Raw genomic sequence first — 23,021 nt, forward strand, 5'->3', positions numbered from 1 at the left:
ATCTAACTCCCCCTCAGCCTATGTGAACCCTCTGGCCCAGCTAGGAATCTTGCTAACCACTTTCTAAAACTGCTTTAGATATTCCTTTTGCTTTGCCCTTGAGTATTACATTCTGCTAAATTACATAATCCCCTGAATCCTTTCTAACAATTGGAATACTACCTAAGTATCATGTAATTCATTAATGCAACCAAAAGACAGTTTTGAGTGACCACCACTTGCTAGACACAATATCAGTTGATAGTTATTCAAAGAGATACATAACTGCTTGCTCTTAACGAGTTTAGAGTCTGGGCGGGAGGGTCAAACATGAAGCAGAGAAATTATTGGAGCATATACAATAGGGAGACCACCAAAAGGTCTACCCAGCATCAGGAAGAAAGTAAGCAGGAATATCTTTAAGGGCAAACACTTCATCTAAATCTTTATTTAATGATAAATAAATGTTTGAAAATTCATAGGGATGGAGAAGACACTGTAGGCAAAAGAAGCTACAGGAGCAAAAGTGTAGATGTTAAGAAGCATGTTGTGTGAATACAGAAAAGCAAATGTCAGAAAGAAAGTCACAGTGCAACATGGAGATGGAAGGACAAAAATCATGTCATTGTGTCTTATAAATAGAAAATGAGTCTGGAGCACTGGAAGGGTTGCCCAAGTCCCTCCTACCTGCCTCCTTGTTGCTACAATTCTTGCTTCTTCTTCTGATGTCAATTATGTGGATATCAGAAAATTCAAACTCTTCCATATTATCATCAAGCTGCTTCCTCATCCTTATCCCTATTTTCCAACCATATATTTTAGTATTTCATTATTTCTTGTCCTTATTTTGTTGGAAGCAACTCTCTTTAAAAATTGTAACAGTTAAAGGCTTCCCTGGTGGCACAGTGGTTAAAAATCCGCCTGCCAATGCAGGGGATAAGGGTTTAAGCCCTGGTCCGGGAAGATCCCACATGCCGCGGAGCAACTAAGCCCGTGTGCCACAAGTACTGAGCCTGCGCTTTAGAGCCCGTGAGCCACAACTACTGAGCCCACGCGCCACAACTACTGAAACCCGTGAGCCTGGAGCCCGTGCTCCGCAACAAGAGAAGCCACCACAATGAGAAGCCCGTGCACCGGAACAAAGAGTAGCCTCCGATCGCCGCAACTAGAGAAAGCCCACACACAGCAACGAAGACCCACTGCAGCCATAAATTAGTTAATTAATTAATTTTTAAAAATTGTAACAGTCAATACGTTCAACAAATGTTTATTTGTAGTGGATGCTGTGGTACAAATGTTCAGTTGCGGTAGATAGTGTAAAGTGCCACCAGATCTCCCTTTAGGACCTAGGGACCCATTCCCCTAGCTTCCAGAAATGCTGGCAGCTGAGGACTCACAACTTTTACCTGTCCAGAAGTCTAATTCTGCAGAAGGAAGCTGCCTTTCCCAACATTTGCTTCCTTTCCAGGAGCAGCTGGCATCACTGCTCGTCTGCACTCAGGACAAGGCTGAAGACCCATGCCAGCTCCAGAGCAGCCTGGAGAATCAGTTACGATGCACTTTACAACTGCATCTCAGTTCACCTTCTCCTTCTGCCCAATTATGCTTTCCTAATCTCTCACAGGTATTAACTCCAATAAACAAACTCCCAAATAAACTTCCTGAATGCAAATCTCTGAATCTCAGAGGCTATTTCACAGAGAATCCAACCAACAGCATTATTCAATGCCAACCATCGTTCCGGAAGGAGAGCTCTGAAGAAATTTTATTTATTATTAAGATCTACTAGGCACATCCAATATGCCAAGAGCAGTATCATGTCTGGAGATGTTGCAAAAAACAGGACATGACCTGTGTAAGGGCAGCTCATCCTCCCAGTTCTGGAGAGAGGAGAGCCTGCCAAGGAGGAGGTCTGCTGGTTCTCCATTCTGCTGAACCACTGACCCCAGGATTAAGATGGAATGATCTTGTTTTACCCAGTCCAGTAATTTATAGATTCAGAAAACTGTAAAATCTCTTTTTCTCTGATGCTTTAAAAACAGAATTAATTTCCTGGTACCAAAGTGGTGACTGTGATCCTTTATAGAAGTAAAAGAATAGACAAGATGATATCTCAAAGTTCTTTCCACGCAAAAATTAATGTCAATATTAAAATTGATGCACAGTTTGAAATAGATGCCATTTCAGTCTTGATCAAGAATGCATTAAGGTCCTAAAAAATTGCGTGGGCTATTTCCCAGTATGAGGACTATTTATTGTGGGCAGGGGTCATCTCCCGTATATCTTAAACCTACATCTTGGCACTATTTTTAATACTGTTTTCTGTCTAATTAGACCGTGTAGTGCAATAATCAATTATAACCCTGTGTTGAAGCTACAGATCTGTTACTTAAGAAGAAGGGTTACTTAGAAATGGCCATCAGCATTTTTATTAAAAGAGATGATAATGGTTTTTCCCCTGACAAAAAAGCCTGCTGTATCATCCTGGACTACTTTTAAATGGATGTGGGTTTGCAACTCCAAGGGATAAAATTAAAACATGCACATTCTCTTGCACCAGCATTATTTATCAAAATGACAGTGTGGCCATTTTTCTTACAGTTTAAAATGGCACACCGATGATAATTACTTTAATCTATTTTTTAGTACACCATAAGATGCTTGAATTGCTGATGTAATTTTGAAGTCAATCTTTATTTATAGCCATAAGTCTTCCATGGTGTAAGGATTGGTCATTCATAAAAAGTCATGTAGAATATCTATTCATAGACTGTGCCAATGAGGAGTAAACAGTCAATTTAGAAGGTAGAAGTGAAATAGTAAATAGAATTTGTTAATTCCTTCTCAAGCTTTTCATGCTATGTCTTAGATTAACCTTCATGTAAATAGAGTCATTCTTTCTATTAGCCTAGAAGAGTAATTAAGTCTCCAGACTTACTAACTCTATCTGGGTACAAGAAAAAGTCATTCAATCCGGTCAACAAATATTTATCTTGTATGTTTTATGAGCCAGCATTGCTGGAAAGACTATAAAAAATATAAAGAACATAAAAGTAAAGAACCTACAGTATAGATTCCATTTGAGCAATGACCTTGGCTGCTCTCTTCATTGCTCTATGCCAGTGACAGAAAAGTAGGCATTCCACAATTATTTATTGAGTGAATAAGCAAGACGTCGTCTCTGACTTCAGCAAATTTATGACCTGATAGGAAAGTTACCACTTACTGAGTTTTTAATATGTGAAGGAGCCTGATTTCCAAGTTGTCACTTAGAAGGTGACACAAGACTCCTGTGTGATCTTAGATCAATAAACCTATGTTTGAGTTCTCTCATTCTCTCCAACTCCACCCAAGGTGGGGTGAGAGCAGATCCTCTTCTCTGGGACACTGACCAGTATCCACTTAAAAGTCTACCTCTCTGACTTGCCTCTGTTTTTTTCTAAGCCAGGAAATGGGTAACTATCCTGAACAAGAGTAGAGAATATTGGCTCAGAAAATTTCTTTCAAAGCTATTGTAAATTCAAGGACCACTGCCTGAATGGACTCTTTTCTCTCTTTCTTTGCATTTTTGCTGTAACAACTCTACTCTGAGGCACTGGAAGCCTAATATCTAGGAGGAAGAATGATGTGATTAAAAAAATGAATTTGTATTTGCACAGGAAAAAAAAACCAAATCCCTTATTACTTCAAGTGCTAATCCAGACACTGTACTATTTCCATTTCATAGATGAGAACACTGAGTCCTACTGAGGCTAAGCAACTTGTTCATATTTACACAGTTCGTTAAGAGTAGATTCAGTACTCAAATCTATGTTTACCTTCCCCAAATTCTTGCTCTTAATTGCCACATTTATCCCCATTTTTAGAGATAAGAAACCTTAGCTTAGAGAGAGAAACTGATTTGTTCAAAATCATACCATTAACATACTGCAGAACCAGGATTACAACCCAGATTTTCTACACTACAGTGTATTTTATACTCCACTGGTATTTCCACACTGCCTACCCATTTTTTCACACCTTAGATTTCCCATTCACCCAAAGAAAATGGCAGTCTTGGAACTGAGTCATGGAATCAATGGAGTTACTATCTCCAGTTAGAGAAAACTTTCATTATTTGACATTGCCATGAAACAGTAATTGTATTTCCACAGAAATCACGCATATTCACTTACAATTTTATCCTACCAGTTTCAAAACAGATTTAAGGGTTAGGCATTAATAACGCAATAACAATAGTGATTATATAATGTAATCTCAAACAATGCTACATGTAAATTTGAAGGTTAATGAATATTTCTATGGCTATCACAAGAGAAAAACAATGTGTCAACATAGAAAATGTCCTAACACTGATATTATGAAAGAGCTAGCAAACCTCCCAAAGTGCTTACCAGTTTTCTGGGAATATTTCTCTCCGTAGCTGGGTCTGGCCCCTGGAGCTGCCAGAGAAAATCTCTTGTAGATTCTCTGTATGAAAATAATTAACCTAAGGAGAGTAAACAAGGAAAAGGGAGATTTCCCTTGGCAGACACAAACATTCACATTTGACTCATGCTAACGAGGTAGTAGCAATAGTCTAACTCTATTGAAAGAAAATCTTTTATATTTGCAGCTCATATGCACCTGCTGCTTAATTCCCAACCCCATTCAAAATTCACCATTTAGTTTTGAAAGAAAAAAAAAAAAAAACCCAGAAATCTCCACAGCAACAACCATAGTATCAAAACAATGTTACAGCTTTGAGTTTGGGAATTTGTAGGGTGAGCTCTCCAGTTTTCTTGGGCATTAGTTTCGTGTGAAAATACTGCATGGGCAATATTATATAAGCCTAGTCATGGCTGAAAGCTACATGTTAAATCTTTTTTTGATGACCCATAAACAAATGTGTATACAAATAATATTTTAACTCAAATAATTTCTCATATGTAAAAAACAAAACTAAAAGCAGCAAAGGGTGCAGTTCCACAAACTAGATTGAGCAATTTGTATTGAGCTATGATCTTCTTGTCAATGTCAGAATTTCACTCTTGCAGTCTTCTAATGTCCTCCTTGAGGGTATTTTTGCTCCAATTAAATAAAAATCTGTAACACTACTGAATTGATTTTCAAGAATATCAGCCAATAAGTTAATGTTTTGTCTTCACCCTCTCATGGGATATCAGAGTGGTATCTAAGGCACTTAGTCAAAGAATACTTCTCTCAGAGACTTCAGAAAAGAAATTTCAATTCCAGTGACAAACAGCCCATTTACCCAAAATATAAAAATAACTTAACATGCTTAATAGTATATTGAAAACATATTTTTAAGAGACTTCCTGGGAGAACAACAAAGTAAAGAATATTCAGAAGCTGAAAACAGAGAAAGAAGACACTTGGGAAATTTATAGAGGCCTGAAGCCAGTGTTTTCCAGGAAGCATCTGCATAACCATGATAATTTCAGTTTCTGTTTTGACAGCAGTAGAGACCATGGGAAGTAGGTAACAAAATCAAGGACTATCCAAAGTGAATAGTCTAACAGAAGATCCCCACATAAAATTGAGTTTTGTAGGGTAACCGGGAATAAATCTACCAAACTGAAGGGTCAGCAAGTAAGCCTGCTTCTCTAAGGCTCCCTGATAATCTGTAAGCACAATTTTGCTCTAAAAATCTGCATTTTTCAGCCTGGATTCATGTTATCTATATGGTCAACAAAGATTTTCAAGTAGTCCCAAATTGGCAATGATATCAGGTAACTAGTAGAAGCCAACAAAAATGCTCTCCAGAAGAATGCAATCATATCCAGGCTTCAAAGAATTCCCACAGCTGAAGTTCTAAGGGCTATGAACTCATCATGAACAGTCATGAACTATGTGAACAAATAAGGTGAAATTAGTGACAGCCAGCAAAAACAAGATACTAGCAAATATTTCAGACATTGGAATTTATCAGAAAGAGAATATGAAATGAGTACTTTTCATATGTTTGAATAAATAAAGCATTTCTTAAAGTTATAAGCAAAGGACAAGAGAGTACATAAATTAAACAGAAAGAATTGAAATAAATGAAATATATTTTCAAATGAAAAATAAAATAAAATTTTAAAATTGGTTGATAGACTGAAGGGAAAATTAGATGCAGCTGAAGAAAAATTTAGTAAACTAGAAGACAGATACAAAGATGTTATCCTGACAGCAGCCCAAAGATACAAAATACAGAAAATAGAAAAGAGGTTAGGAAGGAGTAAGAAGGTCTAACATGTGTCTAATCAGAGAACCAAAAAGATACTGATACAAAAATCAGAATAAGGCAATAATTAAAGGAATAAAAACAAATAATTTTACTGAATTATAAAAAGACACAAAACTTCAGATCCTCAAAACTCACTAGTTACCTTAAATAACAAATACATATAAAATCTATATTTATATAATTAGTCATCAGTATTTTTGATGAAACTGTAGAACACTAAATGCAAGTGTGATATATAAAGAAGCCTGAATTAAACTGAAAGCTATAATAGAAAACAGAAGCAATGGAAGATTAGTGAATGTCTTCTGTTCAATAAGTATTAATAAGTGTTAGAAAAAAATAAGTATTAATCTAGAATTTTAAACAAGCAAAGCTATATTTCAAGTATAATAATCCAATTTTGTTTTCAGCTAAACAAAAACTGAAAGTTTACTACAGACTTTCACTAAAGAAAATTCTAAAAGTTCTGCTTCTCTCAAAAAGAAAACTATCATAGAGCTTGAGATGCAAATAAGAAATTGTGGGCAGTGGTCTTGGTAAATCTATAAAACATTGTTTTTAAAATAGTAATAATGATAATGTCTAATATACAGCATTAAAACATAGAGTAGGTAAAAACAATAGCCAAAAATAGATTTTAATTTATTGGAGGAGTTGTAATTAGAGTTAAAGCATTTTAAGGTCCAATATATTTCAAGTAGTGGATAAAGATATTAATCAACTTCAGACATTGTTTAAATATACCTTTGAAACTATCCAGGATAGTCATTTAAAAAAAAAATAGACAGTGTAATTTCCACAACAGTAGGGTATAATAATGAAGAGCCTATGAGAAAAGTAAATCAACAAAAATGCAACAAATTTTTTAAAAAGCAAATAAAACAAACCAAATGAAGACAAGAAAGGAAGCAAAACATGAAACCAAAAAAGTCAAAAAACGGCAAGTAAAAATTAAGATGTACTTTAAGATCCAAATATAGCAATAGTAATTATAAAAGAGATAAACTTTTCTGTTAAAAAACAAAGATGTTTCACCACGTTTTTTAAAAATCTAGCTATCAGTCATTTACAAAGGACCCTGTTAAACACATATATATAGACACAGAAAGTTTATATAAAAAAGGATGGAAAATATATGTACCAGGTTCAAACCAAAAGAACCTGGTGTCGCATTATAAATATTGTATAAAATAGATTTTGATATAAAGTATTACTAGATCTAAGAAAAATAACTGCTTAAAGTTCAATTCATTAGGAAAAATTTTAAAACAATTCTAAATCTTTATGCATTTAATAACAAAACCTCAAATTATATCATTCCAAAGTGAAAGCTCTGCAAGAGAGAGACAAATTCCAATGTCATAATGGAAAATGGTTACACACGTCTCAGGAATTGCTAGATTAGGCTGACAAAAAAATAGCAGTAAAATCTGTAACAATTGAACACTATAACTGACAGTTACAAGCAAGAGACAGTGTTACTCTAACGTTACTCTAAGAAATATATAGTACATTACATCCAACAAATAGAGAGTACAATTCTTTTCTTTTTAATTTATTTTATTTATTTATTTTGGCTGTGCCGGGTCTTATTTGCAGCATGCGGGATCTTCAGTTGCAGCATGCGGACTTCTTAGTTGTGGCATGCATGCGGGATCTAGTTCCCTGACCGGGGATCGAACCCGGGCCCCCTGCATTGGGAGCGCAGAGCCTTACCCACTGGACCACCAGGGAAGTCACTGAGACTACAATTCTTTTCTAATCACACATCAATTATTTATTAAAATTTACCAAATGCCAGGCCAGAAAACAAGCCTCAACAAATTAGTGATAGGCACCATCACAATACAATTAAATTAGAAATCAATAAAAAAGAAAAAAAAACCAGAAAATTTTCTTACATATGAATTTTCAAAGCTTACTTTTATAAATTAATGTGCCAAAACATACCATAACTATTAGCAAACTGAAACAAACAATGTATAAAAAATATCCAATAAAGCATGAATAACTTAAGTTTGTGTAGAAATGCAAAGTTGGTTTAACATGAAAAAATCAAGTAATGAATGTCACCACAATAGTCAATTCCAGATTAGAAAGTCAATTATAATCTCAACAGATGCAAGAAATGCATCCTATAAAATTCAATAGCAATTCATGATACTAAACAAATCTAATGAATTAAGAATAGAAGGAAACTTCCTTAGCATAACAAACCCTCAGCAAACATTATCTTAAACGGAGACACTGGAAGCATTTCCATTATAATGCAGAACCAGCGAAGAATGCATACCATCACCATTTGCTTTCAATAGTGTACTGACATTTCTACACTGCAGTAGAACAAGAAAAGAAACGAGGTATAAGGATTTAAAAGGAAGAAATCAGGCTGTGATTTTAGCAGGAAACAAGAGTGTCTACTATCCAAAAGACTATCCAATAGGATCTACAGATTATCATTACAACAGTTATGCACAAATTTTTACATTTATGACACATTTGGCATTATAAAGAGTGCTGCAGGATGCAAAAACCTGGTCATTTAACCAAATCAATGAAAGCAGAGGAGGCACTGGGGGATATTAGTTTCATCTCTTTAAATAGTGTAATGGTCCCCATGTATATATACTCTTCTACAAATGTTCCAAATAATTTTCCTGGAACATTACCTTTGTTATCAGAGTCCCCAGATCTCCCCTCCTAAAATCCCTATAAACATCAGAAATATTGGTGTTATTCTGCTCAGTCCTCTATCCTTTCAGTCATTCATTCAAACCCTGTGACAGACAACATGGAAAGCATCGATGAATAAGATGAAGCCCCTGCCTTCACAAGGTTCACAGTCTAGTGGGACAGTCAGTAACATAAATAAAGCAATGGGATGATAAAAATGTTCCTGAATATCCCAAGGTTATTGGTCTAGATGTATTAGTGATGTGAAATGATAAGAGACGTATCACAAACACTACAAATACATGTGTAAAGAAACAAACCCCCAATGCCTCCAGAATCCCAGCCATTTAATAACACTAAAAGGTTCTTTAAAATGTTGCCTTACTTCCCTTATTCTAATTTGTGCATTCTAATAAATGTGGAATTTTAATTTTTTACTAGACTTGCTTTAATATATTATTTTTAAAAATACAAGTATTTTAAAGAAATAACAGGGGGAGTACACATCTTCTAGCTTACCATTCAACTAATACTGCCTGTGGGCTCAGACCTCTATGAACACGACTCTCCTTTGTTTAGAATGAGAAAAGGTGGATGATATCTCACCAGAACACGGTGTGTGAAATGGCTGATTGAATAATCTTCAGTCTCAGGATGCTGGTGCTCATAAACTCTTATGGGGATTTTCCAGAAGCTTCCCTGGACACTAAGGGCAGGTTGCCATTATGCAGAACCATAGTTCTGTGCTCTTCCTGGCTTCTGAAACCTGGACACTCAACATAGCCAAGGTTGTCTCAGCCTGGTCATCACTCCTGTGGTCCCTGCAGCTCTTGCTCCCAGTGTCTCTTAACAGCAGCTCAGCTAGATCCACCTCAAGGAGACGTGATACCCCTGTCTTATAGCAATGTAGACTGAACAGCCCTGAGCACATCCTAAGTGGCTTCTTGGTATCCAGGATAGGCCCAAGTACATCGTAATTGTCATATACAAAAATAAGAGAAGGTAGAAATAGGCTTCTTCAAGGTCACCTACCTTGTGAATGGTCAGTGTAAGAACTAGAATATTCAGCCATATTGCCATCATTCTCTACCCGAAGAGCTCAGGGATGGGTGAGGTATAAGAACAGAGGTGGAAGAGGGCAGTCAGCCACAGGGAAATGAAAAGCATCACAGGCTAGTGCTTGAGATCTTGGCCACAGAAGCCAGACTGCCTGAGTTCAGAATCCTGGTTTTTGCCACTAATAGCCCTGTGACCTTTGATAAGTTATTTATTCTTTCTGGGCCTTGGCATCCTCATCTGTCAAATGGGGAGAACCTTACATCATAGGGTTGTGAAAACTGCAGTTCTTGAGACAATGGTAGAACTTTAATAAATATTAGCCATTTGCTAGATTTCCTAAATACAGTCAGCCCTCCATATCTGTGGGTTCTGCATCCACAGATTTGACCAACCTCAGATGGAAAACTTTTGGGAAAAAAATTCCAGAAAGTTTCCAAAAGCAAAACTTGAATTTGCCGTACACAGGCAGCTATCCACATATCATTTATGTTTACAACCCTTTACATAGCATTTACATTGTATTAGGTATTATAAGTAATCTAGAGATGATTTAAATTATACAGGAGGATGTGTGTAGCTTATATGCAAATACTACACCATTTTATATAAAGGACTTGAGCACCCATGGATTTTAGTATCACAGGGGTCCTGGAACAAATCTCCCTCAGATACCAAGAGATGACTGTATCTAATATTTTCAAGAGTACTATTATACCTCTGTCTGAAATAAATACAATTCCCAAAAAAAACTTTCTAAGTTCTACATAACAAAAGAAGTGGAAGCATGAAAAGTTCTGTCAACCAACTATTTTAACCGAATGCTTTTTCCAGAGAACAGATGGTCTTTTCTAAGACCAACTTGAAGGTGAATAAATAGACTCACTATTTTGGCAAGAGGCAATTAAGTCTTGGACACAAAAGGGTCTTATGCTCCTTTTTCGTTTGTTTGAAGGATTGTTATTTATATTATCCATGGAGTAATCTCTGCAATAAAATAATGAAGTGCTGTCTCAACTTGAAGACAATACATAGTTCAGAAATACATTTATGATGAGCATCTTTCTAGCTCTGCACCGTACAATACAGTAGCCAGTAAGCTATTTAAATGTGGCTACTTAAATTTAAATTAATTAAAATTAAATGAATTTAAAATTCTGTTCCTAGTCACACGGATCACATATCAAGTGCTGAATAGCCATATGCGACTAATGGATATAGAACATTCATTTCACCACAAAAGTTTCTCTTGGCTAGTACTGCAGATTATAAACTGGAGTATCTGGTACCACTTCCCAGCTAATCTTATCTGATTAGTATAGACCATTATAAAGTCACTGGTGAAATCAATCTTCAATTTAGAGTCTAGTGTAATAATTAACAAACCTTATTTTACAATTATTTGTGTTCATTATTCCCAGGCAAATTTTATAGGCTAGCACAGCTGTATTTTTCAATTCTAATATCAGGAAATTACATAGTACCGTATGTTTTAAGGACAGTTGGTAATTTGAAATGCACAGAAGAGATTTCCCAAGCCATAATTTCTTAGCATAATCATTTATTAACTGTGCAAATGACACTGTCCAGACTCCCCAAGTAAAGTCTACACAGCAAAAATGGCATTAAGTCAAACTGTTGTTCAGGAGATTTCTGCTGTGAACGCAGCTAATCTAAACCGGTAAAACTGTAAAACCAATACCTTATTCTAGATTTTTAATATATTTTCCTGATGTCTAAATTTACTACTTTAACATATAATTCTTTCCTTGACTTCAGCTCATTGTACCTGAGTTACCTGCTCTTTCAATATTTTAGTTTCATTACAAATATTCTGGTTGCAAATCAGGCAGCTGCAGGTGACACCCATCTCCCAGGTCTGGCCCTCTGGAGGACTTGCTGGATTAGCACATCAGCTTTCACAGCCTCTAAGGAATCCAACTTGCTCCCAGGATCTGCCCTAACACTATTTCTATCTCCTAATTTCATTGTGAATTTCTTGGAGATGGGGAGGTGGTCACATGAGTTATAATGAGCCCTATGTAATTTGGCATGAAAAAGAATATCAAGAAAATTAAAATGTCTCCTGTTAAAAAGAACGGGGATGGGGAGGAAGGATGGTGGTCATTTTCAGGGTTTGAGATATCCTAAGGGCTATTGTGGGGTAGTGGTGGGGAAGTTGGAAGAAATTTAAGAATTAGAATTTGGAGTTGAAAGAAGCTGTTTAGAGATTGTCTAGATCAGCTTTCCATTTAACAGATGAATAAAATGAAGCTCAGAGAGGGCAAGTGACAGTACAGGATAGTGATTAAGACCATGGACTTTTGAAGTCAGATGATCAAATGCTGGCTCTGCTACTTAGGGGTTAAGTGAAGTTGAACCAGTTATTCAATCTGAGTCTCAATTTCCTCATTTATAAAACAGAGATTATAATACCGATAACTACCGCATAGTCATTTGCAAAAATTAAATGAAGTAATATGTTTCAAGTGTTAGAGCAGAGACTGACAAACCTAAGTTCTCGACTCATGGGGCAACAATGACGATGGTGATGATCATGATCATGATAATGTGGTTGCCCCAAGCCTACCTGCAAGGTAATAGAAACAAGAAAATGAATGCAAGTTTGTGACTTCTAGTCTGATGCTCTAATCCGTGTTCCCTGCACTAGTTTAACAATAAATACAACTTGCTACCAGTTTACTTTTTAAATCAGTAGACATGAATCTCATCAAAGACTCCAGAAATGAACTTCTCTAAGACTGTCAGAAGGTACACAGGATGAAGTCACCAGACTTCATAATTTCTCCTTGCTATGGATCTATTATTATGTACAAATTTATCAACAGCTTGTTTTCAAGATGAGGTTATAAAGAACATGGTTCTTTATTCTGGATGAAGCCGAAGTCCCCAAAGGCTACTTGGCTTGTGCCAGGGGCACACACCTTGTTTTTCTGTTCAAAGCTATTATTTCCCTGTTTTATTTGGTTTTGAGTTCTGCTATACTATGTCCATATGTTGCTTCCTCTGCCCTCTCAGAGTCCTGCCATCCCAGCTCACCAGACAGCAGCTGCTTGTCTCCTGCAGGTATTCATTTTGGCATGTGCTCAAACTAGTGCCACAGCAACTCATTTCCATGTAGGATACTGGCTATTTCCCAGGGCTTCATTGTTTTAAGTGTCCTTCAATGTCTGGACTTTCTACCTCAATAGATCCCAGTTTCTAGCCTGGAGAATTTGCAGTGAATATCCTGAAGTGCCAATGTGAAAAAAGCAAGGACACCTGGGGTAAGGTATTTCTTTTCCCACTTTTATAGTCATTCCACATATAAGGTCATCAACCTAATGTATCCACTAAATGGAACTTATGCCTCCATTCACACTTATGTGGAAATTCACTTTTCTTGAATTTTGAGATATTCTCTTGGAAAGCTTCTTCTTTTAAACAAAACAAAACAAAACAAAAAAACTATCCATTTCTCTATTCCTCATTCTTGTTCAGGAATCTGGATTTACAATGTCACATGCAATATTGGAAAAGTATTCTACTAACTGATCATATGCCATATGCTTATGAACAGTAATTAGCAGCTCCCTTTTCCACCCCAAGAACATCTGTCTCAGTTTACTGCCAGTCTATTTAGAGCCATAGCATCATTATTACTTAGATCTTGATCCTCTTTCACCATTAACATTTATTTAAAATCTAGTATTTAAAATGTATAGATAAAGCTCTGAACATTTCTGCAGAGACAGCTCAGAAGAAAAGTCTAGATGCCCATGCTGATTCTAGATTATTTTACTGGTCAGTCTACTCAAATGTCAGATTGCTAGATTTTCACACTGTCCCTCCCATGGCAACTTGATTTACAGAAAGCTCCTAGCTTGCAAGAAGCTAGGAGCATCAGCATCTTAAAAAAAAACACACTTTCTATTCAAGAGAGAATGAGTAAAGAGAAAGCAGAATTGGGGTTATTTTTGCCAGTTTATCTACCTTTGATGTCCATTTTCCCTAGAAGTCATGGGGCATGTCTTCTTATCATGATTCTTGTGAACAGAAGCAGGCCATTTTGGAACAATGGAGCTAATTCTTCATCCTGATGATGTTAAAATAAATAAACCTTTTTTGTGCTTTTCAGATTATAAAGACCTCAGCATACTTAAAGGATTCACATAGACTCTGAACATGAAAGGTAAAAGCTCTACAGAATTCAAGAAATTGTGTTTCACAAATTGGAAACTGCATAGAAATTGTCAATTGCCAAAAACAAGTTTTGCTTCAAGAAAGACAGTAAATAATGCTTTGGTTCATGCTTATTCTTAGTACATCCTTGGACAAGAAAGAGACAATTTGTTGTTTATACCAATAAAAATGTTTCAACAACAAGCTCCCTTCACCTCTGTAACGTCTATGCATCCGAGGCCATTCCTCATGCACCACTAATTATTCAGAATTACTAATTATTCAGAATGCTCTGAATTCAGCCATGTATCTATTACCTATGATATGTTTTTGTTCCTTCAAATCATTCAAGGAATTGCATACCTACATAAAATTTTTTACTGCCACTTGGCACTCCTGTGAAACTCAGTCAACTATTATTAGAATTCATTTCCTAAAAGATCCATGGAAGCCTTGGAGTGAATAGTACTTTGAAATAAGATAGAAAAACTCATTTGTGCGACCTCTAACTTATTACATGATCCTTAATGAAGACCATGGCATAATTTTATCACTAGTGATCAAGATTGTTTTCCACCATATATCATGACAAAAGTACTTTCCTATATAGTACTCACTGTATAGTAGTTTCACACACAAATCTATACAAAACGCAGAGTGAGAAATGGAAAATAATGAGTGGTAAGATAGCATCATAGTGGTACATGTCTATCCCACCTGTCAACAGCTGCAACTTCAATATCTATTCCACTACATTGTCCTGCAATTTTCACTCTTTTTCACATCATATGATTTGTTGCAGCTATGTGAGAATAGAAAAATTAATCATGAACATTTCTAATTTTTTATTAGAAAGAAAATATCATTGAAATAAATATTTCCTGACTTAGAGCCCAAGCTCTCCTATACTATTGGATTCAATATTTATACTGGCTGCTAGGTTGTGAAGTTTATCAACTGAAGCTCCTACTTACCAAGCAACTGGGTAAAGGCAAGTCCAATAGGTTAATTTCTGTGTTCATAAAGCAAGTCAACTACTTTGATTTCTAATTTGTTTTCAAAAGTATCAACCACGTTAAAGTATAGGAACATCAAAGCAAATAGAAATTCAACCCAACACATGAACTGTCCATGAATTGATGCTTAAATCTGAAGACTAGAAAGGACTGCATAAGGTAATGGTTTTCCAGTTTGGTCCAAGGAGCAGTAGGGATTCTAAAGAAGCGTCTCGAGGACTGCCTTTGCTGTGTGCAGTGGTAAGTGAAACATTTCAACCAGATTCAGGCACAATCTCTCAGCTCTAATCTGAGCTACGTATTAGGCTTCAGTGCATTCATTAAAGAAAGGTGTTTTGCAGATATTTCACTCTGGACCTACATCGTGCATCAGTTTAGACTGGTCAGAGCTTAAGGCAAAAGGCAGGAAGGCAAAGGTTTTGGTCTTGCTCTTCAGCTCATGGTTATTAAAATGTATGCTTTAAGGGTCTTCTCAGGGGAGTACCATCCATCCTTCAGAGAAGACTACTGGTTGGCATATCTGCTAAATATTTTCACCACTTCCTTGAAAACACCACAGTGTGTAACAGACTATGATTTATGAAATGTCAATACATATGCCAGTCAGTGACAATAAACTTACAATAAACTTACATTGACAATAAACTTAAAAGGTAGATATTATTATCCTGGGATTCAGAGAGGTCGAGTAACCTCCCCATATGTTCAGAAACAGATTCAGGCCTTATGTGGCTTTCAAGCCATATTCACTCTAAAATGCTGCTTTCCATAAAGCATGCATTTTTAACAAAATCATTATCTCCCCCAATGGGGCAAAAATTGGTTTGGGAGGCAAAAATATCTTAGCTATTACAGTAGTTCATGGCCCTGCAAAGGGTCACAGTACATGAACAGAATATAGTATATCTGTGGTTTTACGACTTCACGGGGAGTGGGGACAAACAGAAAAAAATGTCTAAAAAGGCTCCTTGGTTGGGGTTGGAGGGTAATAATAAAAAAGAGCCTGAGCTATATTTACGTAATGACACTACATTTAATATTTCCCTTTTAGCCCATTTGGATTTTATTTACTAATGTCATTGTTTACGTTCATAAATCTCTATTGAACTATCAAGGATACAATGGTGACTTAAAGGAATATAATTTCTGCTGCACAGCACTACATCCTAGTACTTACCTGTCTGACTTTTGTCTGTATTTGGTTTATTTAATTATATTCTCCCTCTAGCAATTTCATGTCATGTTTAATTTCATTAATTAGAATTTTTCTTATCCCCTATCTTTTTCCTACTAATTTTATTGCCTTTTTTTTACTTTATTTGCCCTTTTTCTTATCACAGGAACAAATGAAACTCATAGATTTTTATCACCATGCTTAAGCAAGGTAGGCCAAGGTCAATGTTTAAATTGGGAAAAATTCAGAATCACATACATATCACCTACTTAAATTACCTTTTATTCAGGAATCCTACTGGCTTGGTCTTTTGAGACACAGTCCATATAAACATATTTGAAAGTGGCTTCTTTTTGCATTCCAAATAAGGCAAACGAAAGATATAAGTAGATTTCCTTATTGATACACAGCTTTCCCTTGGGGAATATCCGCCATCTTTTGTCTTAAAAGTATCTCAACAGTCTTCACAGAGGTTTGGCTCAAGGGTATGAAAAAAACCCTTCCACTATTTGCCTTTTAATCCATGAAAAAAACAATACCAGCTCTGGGGCCCATATCAGGCATAAGGAAGGCTAGAAGCTTTAGAGATAATAACTACAATGGGAGTGGAAAGGATATTACATTTAACAGGAACTATAAGTTTTGCAAAACTCTTTTTATTATTATTATTATTATTATTATTATTATTTTATATCTTTATTGGAGTATAATTGCTTTACAGTGTTGTGTTAGTTTCTGCTGTACAACAAAGTGAATCAGCTGTATGTATACATATATCCCCATATCCCCTCCCTCTTGAGCCTCCCTACCACCCTCCCTATCCCACCCCTCTAGGTGGTCACAAAGGATCGAGCTGATCTCCCCATGTTATGCAGCTGCTTCCCACTAGCCATCCATTTTATATTTGGTAGTGTATATATGTCAATGCTACTCTCTCACTTCGTCCCAGCTTCCCCATCCCCACCGTGTCCTCAAGTCCGTTCTCTACGTCTGCGTCTTTATTCCTGCCCTGCCACTAGGTTCATCAGTACCATGAAAAACTCTTTTAATTGTTTCTGTCTCTAAATATCCTAAAATATCAGTCTCTTTGCAATTAAGAAATTCAAAATATGTTCTAGCCAAAACATGGGATTGAAAGGATCGGCAGACTCAAGAATTGACAAACTGTAAAATATTATTATGCCATCAATTTATCCATCTATGAAGTACATACATCCTTTTTAATTTGCCTTCACAAACAGAACATGTAGTGTTTGGCCATCCCTTGGGAAGATAAGCCATGACCTAATCAGGCAAGGATTTTCCCTCCATTTGTTCTATAAAGATCCTCCATTTACTCAGAAGATGATTTCCTGATACTTACACGATCCAGTGGTACCACAGGCCAAAGTTCTCCTGAAGAGTAACAGGAAATTCACTTTTTGCATCAATCGATTTGAATTATTGGAATGATGCTATCATCTCATCCCTCATGAATTATATCTATTTATCATATCCAAGTCAGTCACTTCTTTCAACAAAACATTACTGAATGCCTACTGCATAGGCTATGTGAACAGCCCCCTACACCACAAGATACAGAAGATGATCTCCTTCAAATATTTAACTTTAACAATTGTTCATGAATTTTCCAAACGCCCTCAGTGAGAATTCTTAGGAGACACATGGCTGGTCCTTAATTGGGCAAATGAAGTCTATTTTCTCAGACTATTTGCTAAAAAAAAAAAATCCTTTTAATGTAAAGACATGATTTTAGGAGCATTCTGTTTAGAGGGCAGGTCTTTCTATCTCTTTTCTCAGATAATAACCATCTATTATGGTTATTTTTCTAATAACCAATTATTTTTCTATAATAACCAAGTTTAGGTTGACTGGGCTCACTTCAAGAATGAGTCTTAGACTGGAAGTTACTCTTCTTTTGTTGAATGGCAGAACCTTATTCATTAGCTCTGGTCTATCTAACATTTCAGAGCTGAATTTAAAAAAGAAAGAAAGAAAAAAAGGCAAAAGCCTCATTCTTGGATTTTACAGAGAGAAATCCAGCAAAGGAATTTTCTACTGTACTGAAGATAGCTAATCCTTGCTTCCCTTCTGTAAAGGCCTGAGTCTTTGTAGTGAAATCTAAATAGCACAGAAGAGGCTAGCTCACCAATAAACTGAAGGTAGGATTCATGGGGTATGCAAATCCCTCTTCCAGAGAGAGCCTGGTGAATGCACTTCTGCTCTATTGTGACAGCCTTCTGCCCTCCTACAGTCTGGGTTCCTCACAATTAGTCCTAATGACCCAACCGCCTGGTGTGGTAATGGTCTTGTCACAGATTTAGCTACAGACAATGTGGTCAGGAAGAAGTCTTTCCCCACAGACCAGTTTTCTAGGACTTTCTGTGTGAAACCAAGAAGAAAACATTTTGTCAAATTTATGTGCAGATATAATCGAGTAATGCTGAATGCCCATGGGATGTTAACTGATTTATAAATACCTGGAGCATTTCCATGAAACCTAGGTCTCGTTTTGGATCTATAATGAAAACCCAAATCACATGCTTTCAAATTCTCTAGGAATTCTTTTTATGTCCTAGATTTTAGGATGCCAAAAAAACAAAACAAAACAGATTTGTGTTATTTTACTTCAGTTGTCCTTCAACTGATCCTGATACATATTTTCAATATATTCTTTTAAAAAGAGTACCTAGCATAATTTTCAGGATGAGAAGACATACAACATTTGTCTCATTTTCACTTTATAGCCTTTTTTACAAAAATTTATTTATGGCTGCATTGGGTCTTCCTTGTTGTGCGCAGGCTTTCTCTAGTTGTGGGGAGCGGGGGCTACTCCTCGTTGTGGTGAGCAGGCTTCTCATTGCGGTGCCTTCTCTTGTTGCAGAGCACAGGTTCTAGGCATGCGGGGTTCAGTAGTTGTGGCTCGCAGGCTTTAGAGTGCAGCCTCAGTAGTTGTGGCCCCCAGGCTCTAGAGCGCAGGCTCAGTAGTTGTGGCGCAAGGGCTTAGTTGCTCCGCGGCATGTGGGATCTTCCAGACCAGGGATTGAACCCGTGTCCCCTGCATTGCAAATGGATTCTTAACCACTGAGCCACCAGGGAAGTCCCTGTAGCCTTAATAAATATATTTATCATTATAATAAAGCTAAAATATATCAACAGTGTATATGACAATGCAAGTATAATTTTAGGAACTAATGAATTCATTTCACCTTTCATATAGCACTAGCTACATAATTCAAAGCATCTGAGAAGATAAAAATAGGTTTTTTTCCTCTCTAAGTGACATTGAGTTCATTTAGGAGAAAAAGAGTTAAATTCTTTGCCTACATAAGCAGCAGCAATTTAGGTGCATTTAGAATCTAAAGAAGAAAACACTTTATAGCTATTAACTTAACAATGATAAACTTGTTCCTAAAACTGATTGAATAGAAATCACTGGCTCATAGGAAATAAAGAAACAGCCGACCTTGGTTGCCTTCCCGCTTCCTCCTTCCTCATAGACCCAAAGTCACCTGTAGCTCTTCAGCCCTCCTCTTTCCCCAGAAACCCCACATGCCTGGAGAAGCCTCCTCTAGCCCAGCTCTTAAACCCAGAGTGGGTTTAATAGCTACAGGTAATCCCAGACCTCTTGCCAATAATCTAGTCAGGAATGGGGATGTGACTTACATTGAACAAGTGGTACCTGAGGAGTGGCTTAAAGGGATCTGCTAGGAAAATTCTGACCCATCAAGACATTTTCTAAAACAACCTCTGCTCTCTCTTCCTGACCACTGCTATGCATAGATGGGAAGCCATGATGTCTACAGACATTTTACCAGCCTGAGGAGGAACGCACAGAGGAGAATTGAGAAAAGAGACTTCTAGGAAACAGAAATGAAGCCAAGATTATGGGAAGCCTGACCAATACCCTATACCCAGACATCCCATTAAGTGAGCTAATACTTTTTGTATTATTTAATTTGAGTTGGGTTTCTGTTACAACTGAAAGAATGCTATCAGATATGACAGTCTAAGGCAAGGTCCGTTTTCTCACAACTACTGAAATACGCACTATGAAAATCATTGCTTTTTGTTAAAATATTGACTTCAAAGAGCCCATGTTTAAATTGAATACTTAGGCATATTAAGGCCTAGCTCTTAGACTAAAATCTTAGTATGTTATCATTGGCACCTACTAGCAAGAACTCACTTATCAGATTAGTTAGTTATCGCCTAGAGGAAGGGATAATTTCATTACTTAAACATAAATATATTGAGTGCCTACAGTGTGCCAATACTACTCCAGGCAATGGAGATACAGTAGTGAACCACACAGACAAAAATCTCTGCACTCATGGAGCTTATATTCTGGAGGGGGAAACAAATGATAAAGCAATACATTTGTAAAATATGTAGTATGCCAGATGGTGATAAGTGTTAAGAAGTAAAATCATACATGCACAGAAATAGAGTCTGAGGATGAAAAGATGTTATAATTTTGAAAAGAAAGTAGGGAAAACCTCACTTCTCATTAACATTTGAACAGAAACCTAATGAAGTAAGGGAGCAATAGGGTGGCCAGGGGAGGTGAGGAGGGAGACAGCTACAAAGCAAAGGAAAGAGTGTGTACAAAATCCTGGAGTTGGAAACCTTCCTGCCTTTCCGTGTTCCAGGAATAGTAAGGAATGCAACATGGCTAGGCTGCAGTGAGGAGGGGAGGGGAGAAAGCAGATCAGAGAGGGAACGTGAGGCCACTTGGACTTGCAAGAGTCTAAGCCAGGGTCAAGAGCAGTAATATGAAAGTTGTTAGGAGAAGTCTGGTTATAGGTATATTTAGAAGAGCCAATAAGATAGTTGATGGATTGGATGTGAGTAGGAGTCAAAGATGGCTCTCAGGTCTTTGGCCTGAGCAGCTAGAAGGACAGAGGTGGCATTAACTGAGATGAAGATTATGGCAGAACAAATTTCTCTGGAGGGGTGGGGGAGTCAGAGTTGGTTTGGGACTTACTGAATATGAGCTGCCTATTAGAAGCCCAAGTGGAGACGTCAGGAAATCAGCTGATTCTAGGAGACAGGATCTGGAATTCATCTCCAGCCTGGAGATGTAAATTTAGAAATTGTCAGTGTATAGTTAGTACTTAAAGTCATGAAATTATCTGGAGAGTAGTGGTAGATTGTAAAAATAAGAGATCCAGGAACTGAGCCCTGAGAAGATATGACAAGTATATTAGAAAAGAGGAGCTTAGAAAAAGCTGTTGTAACAAAGAAAGGATCCCGATTTCCAACCAGCCCAAAGACTGGGAAACAGGGATAAAGGAGATCAGACGCATGCCTAAATGATTGTCTTTATGACTTTAATTCTCCTACCCATAGAGCATCTTAACACAGGGTGAAGATTCAATGAGATTTTGATTTTTGTGGATGGATCCATTAGCCACAAGTATCAGAAAGCCTAGATTCAAACTGGAATAAATGGTAAGAGGACTATCTCATATGACAATAAACCTACAGGAAGAACAGACCCAGGGCAGGGAACAGGGCTCACCGCAGCCTCCCTATGGTTCTCTTTCCTCTGCTCTCTCTCCCCAGCATTGATTTAGACTTTGGGAAACTACCAAGATGGTCACAGCTGCTCCTGACCTCACAGCCAGACTATATCCAGGAACAGAAAAACAGATCACCTCTTCTAGTGTCTCAGAATATAAAATAGTGAGGAGCCAGAGAGATTTATTTCAGTGAATGGGTGACACAGAAATTGATAACACAATCAAGAAGGAAGTGATTCAGAAGAGATGTCCAGTGATGCCCTTGAGCTCTTAAACAAAGAAAAATTTTCAAGTACTTCCTAATTGCCTTCTTTTTTCTTCTACTGTTTGCCTTAATACAACCAATCTTTCAAGGACATTACCAAATTCCTTCAAATATTTTTCCTTAGTTTCCTCCCTATGGACTTCCATCGCTTTCTCAAATTTATACCAATTATTTTCTGAGCCTACTGCACAGCTACCATTATGGGAATGTACTTTATTATTCCCCTGCGCATATTTTCTGGATCCCATAAGGAGATCTTTCCTAGAAAGCTCCAATAAGACATCCCTTCTTATTTCATAGGCCAAAACTAGATCCTATGCCCACTCCAAAACCAACCAATGGCAAACAGATAGTAAAATCATCATTAGACTAATAAGGGTTATTTATGATCTAGAGATAGGATGCCTCTCTGAGGAGCTAATGTTTGAGAAAATCAATATTTGGTTGTCAGGAATAAGGAGAGAATTGGATGCTAGGTAGGCAGTCAACAGTATCTGATATGATAAGGATTAAAAAGCCCTATTTAAAGCCAAAAAAAGGATTAATGAATTATATAAAGAAGAAAGTATAATTACAAAAATTAAACAGCCATCTATTTTATTCCAAAAGTTCTAACCTCATGAAATATGAAATGACTGGAAGATTGATTTGGATTTTTAAAATCACTTCTGGCACTAACATTTTCACTTCAATACTATTTTGATAAAAGAAAAAAAATAAACCTTGTGAATTGCTATAAAACACCATAAAATATAACTGCTCTACTTTAGAGAAATCTTAGTATTTAATGGTAATAATTTTAGGACATAAGCTGATTGAAGTACTATTTTAAACATTACACCGCTGATTCCAGGTAAATGTAAGATCAAGTTTCAACTGATAGCAATCTGATAGGTTTCAGGCCATAAATTATTACTAA

Source organism: Eubalaena glacialis, chromosome 15 (assembly GCF_028564815.1).
Source record: "Eubalaena glacialis isolate mEubGla1 chromosome 15, mEubGla1.1.hap2.+ XY, whole genome shotgun sequence".
NCBI lineage: Eukaryota > Metazoa > Chordata > Mammalia > Artiodactyla > Balaenidae > Eubalaena > Eubalaena glacialis.